The following is a 3931-nucleotide window of genomic DNA, read 5'->3' on the forward strand; positions in this document are numbered from 1 at the left end:
AAAGCTTAATAAAAAATTGATACAGGGCTTTAGAATATCGATACAGTATCAAGAAATGAAATATCGTGATATTTCATTGTATCAATATTTTCTTACACCCCTACTCTCCAGGCTCTCCACCTCCTCCCTACTCTCTAACATCTCATCTGTAAACATAGTCCAGGAGGACTCCACCCTCACCTCAACCTGTTCATCATCACAGCCAATGCTTGGTGTAATCCCAACCCCAACTAACTTGTTTAATGTGTACAGATTGATTGTGCTGGGATTTTAAACAAATTTGTCAAATTCAGACATCCAGTAAAAAATGTATAACATCTCCTCATTAATTAACAAAGTCAATTCATATTTTACAACCTTACAACTGCAGTGTTTGTTTTTGGTATTTACGCTTGTTAATGCCATTCAGTTGTCACCATGTACACGGTACACAGTACTGTGAGGAGGTGCAGTAAAGATTGCAGTAAAACAAACATACGTAACCAACACAGGGTTCATGCAGGTTTCAGTAAGTTAAAGTTAAGACCATTRAAAAACATTTTTAGACCACTAGGAATGACATTTAAGACCAAACTGACGCATTGACAGAAATGTTCAAATGGTCCCAGAAATTTTAACAACCTTTTATTGCTTTCAATTTAGCTTTTAAAGAATATTAAATTTTAATACAAGAACATTAATGAAACGCTCATATCTATGAGACCTTCATATCGACTGCTGTGAACCGGTTCCAACAGAGTGCAGAAATCACTCACATCAAGCCAAGTCTCATTGAAAACACACTTTCCCGTGTTTAAACAACAAGCAGTGGACTTGACTGAACTTCTTTGTTTTTTTGGGCAGGTGAACAAGCCGCTGTATGTGGGGGGCTGTAGTGGCAAAGAGGTTGAAAATATGTAAGTAAACTGTGCTCTTTTTTGCCCGCAGTTATCACAGGATATGTAGTTTAACCACAGACCAAGACAGGTAACAAAGTTATCACTTCATGAAGACAGATCGTGTCAACCTCTGATTACGGCTCTTTGTTTATTTATGCAGCCAACGCTTCTCTGGAATGATCAGCAAAAAAACAAATTAAGACAAAATAAAAGTAATGACCTTGGACAAAAATCTGGGTGTTTTTAAGAATTTTTTAGACCTAAAATTTTGATTTTCAAATGTTGGACATTTTAAGACCCTGCAAAAAATAACAGATATTCCCATGACATTTAAAGGTTAAATTTTAATTATTTTTAATCAGCATGAATTTTTAAGAGAGTTCATGCAAAGTTTTCTTCCCTGTAAGCGGTCTGCAAACCAACATGTTTGAGAAGTCCTGGTCTAGACTAGGGTTGGGCAAAATCCTATCGTGTGCAATTAATCATCAGAAAAACATTAATCTATTATTTTTTGGCACTTGACGATTAAAACAATTAATGCCAGCAGGCAGGCTGACTGGAGATGTCCACGATCAGTCCGCTCAGTACTACTCTACTCTTCTAATACGACAAGCATTTTCAAAAAGTTCTTTACTTTCTTTACCAAAACTCTGGTTTTACTTAGTCTATCAACACAATTTAAAAATCGATGTATAGCCTGAAGTCTGTATTTTTGACACAATTTGGAACAGATTTTTATGGTGAGCAAATCTTTCTCACTAGAGTGATTTAAATTGTTCATATAAAAAGGGCATGCATGTGTCCATGGACTCCAGGTGATTAATCATCATATTAATCGTTATCAGCTAAATACTACACTTAATCATGATTTTTTTTTGCCAATATTGCCCAACCCTAGTCTGAACTCATTTATTTGGCCTGTTGCTGTGTTGTGTTTGCCTTGGATAGAAGATAACAACAAGGCAGTTTCAGTACGATGGTCTCGCCCACATCAAGGTGGTCCTCAATTGTATTGAAAACCACCAAGACTGTGTAGACCAGTTAGGCTGCGGTCTGGACTGCCCCTCCTGCTGGTTTATCTGGGGGCCCGCTGCTACTCGGCCCCCCAGTGGGGTGTGCGGCTGGCCGCCGGTGTGCTGTGGGTTCCTGGGGTCTGGGGCTGGGCGCTGGGATGTGTGCCGGCCTGGCCTGGTGACTGCCTGTTGGGGCTCGGGGCCTCTGGCCCTGTCGGGCTTTGGCCTGGAGGGGGTGCGCCCTGGGGGCCCGGACKTCTGTGCCCTTTCCTGGATCTGCTCTGGTATGGCGGGTGCRGGTGGGGCCCATGAGTTTGTCGCTGCTGGCCCCGGGGGCTGTGCGTGTGGTCGCTGGGGTGACTCTCCCAGTTCTCCCCTATGGTCTGATCTGGGGGGTGGGTGGGCGGATCTTCCCGTGCGGGTGCCACTTGGGGCTCTGCACTCGGGATCCCTCTCGGGCCCTTGGGCTCTGGTCTTCCCTATGTCTGCCTCGTGTCTTGGGGGTTGGGTCTCGGTCCTCCACAGTCACTATTAAATATTCCATTGGAGAAATCTTGTATATACACGCATGTTCACAACTGCTCACAAACAGGTGTTCTGATCCGGGGGGTTCTGACTGGTCACTGAGTGTGTATATATGTCTGTGTGTATATACTGACAATATTTATGAATGTAGGCATGTATGTATGTATATCTTTATATATGTATGGGTATGTGTATATTTTATATATGCCGTCCATGTATTTATCCATTTGTTTTTCAGTTGAGTGGACAGACGTTGGGTGTGTGGTCCTGTGTTTTGTTGGTGTATATTTAATATACTTCTAATCGCTATTTCAATCTTTCTGTCTTTCTAATTAATTCTCTCTCTGTTTTTCTCTCTGTCTCTATTTTCTCTTCACTTAAAAAAAGTCACTGATGATGAAGAAATAAATAAACTAAATAAACTAATATTTAGTTTTGTTTTCTACTGAAGTGACACAAAAAAAAAAGAAAAAAGAAAACCAGCAAGACTGTGTAGACCAGACTGGATGATAGAAAAACCCTTTGCTTTCCAGGAAGTATGGAAAAAGTGCCTCAGTCTAACCTCATTAATAATTTGTGATCATTTKCCCTTAAATTTTTTTCGTTGACGTGGGTTTTGTGAAAAAAAATGGCTGCTGGAAGAGAGAAGCCTTAAAAAGAAGCAGATTTCACATTTCACATGCTAATGGCTCTGAGTGACTAATGCCTCCTTCGAGTGTCTTTCTGCGCAGCACAATAGTCTGACGTTTTCAGTTTTATAACTGATGACTGATGAGCCGTGGTTCACGTGAAAATCGTGAAAAAATAAAAAAATCACATTAAGACACAAATCTGTCAAAGATCACATCTATTTTAAATCGTTTTAAGCAGATCAGACAGAGCTGAGCCTGCAGAGCTGAATAACACCTTTTATTTCATAGAAAACAATCCTCAGCAGAAACAGAAGAACTCCAGTCCAGAAGTTAATTATTTGGTGGATTAGAAACAAAAAACAATCAATGAAGAGCTTAGACAACAGCTTTCAGTATAAACTAATGTAGCAGACYGTAATTATCATCTCAATCAGCAAACGAGACTAGATCCCCCTGCCAACGGTTCACACCCAGAGACCCATGGTTTCCCCACAGGAAGTAGTCAGAAAGCACACAAACAAGACGCTCTGCTGAGCCAGCTTCAACCAAGGGCTTCCTGGTCTCTGTGGTCCGACAGACGGGTCCTAATCCTGGTGGAACGTTGTAGGAACCCAGAAAACAGGAACCTRCCTTCAGATCACACATCATAGAAAGCATCTTCCTGATTCATTAGTTTGACTTCTTTTCACCAAACAGTTAGAGCCAGCAGCACCACTAACCCTGCTTAACAAGCCTGACAAGGTATGGATGGAAAAACAGCAGCTGAAGCTGTGAAATTTCGACCAACCTTCTCTATCCAAGACGGGCCAGTTTATTCTTTGTGTTCCTCTGCTTCATAGAATAATTATAGTCGGTCACCTCAACTTCACTTARGWAGTTTACA

Source organism: Austrofundulus limnaeus, unplaced genomic scaffold (genome assembly GCF_001266775.1).
Source record: "Austrofundulus limnaeus strain Quisiro unplaced genomic scaffold, Austrofundulus_limnaeus-1.0 Scaffold983, whole genome shotgun sequence".
In the NCBI taxonomy this organism is placed as follows: Eukaryota; Metazoa; Chordata; class Actinopteri; order Cyprinodontiformes; family Rivulidae; genus Austrofundulus; species Austrofundulus limnaeus.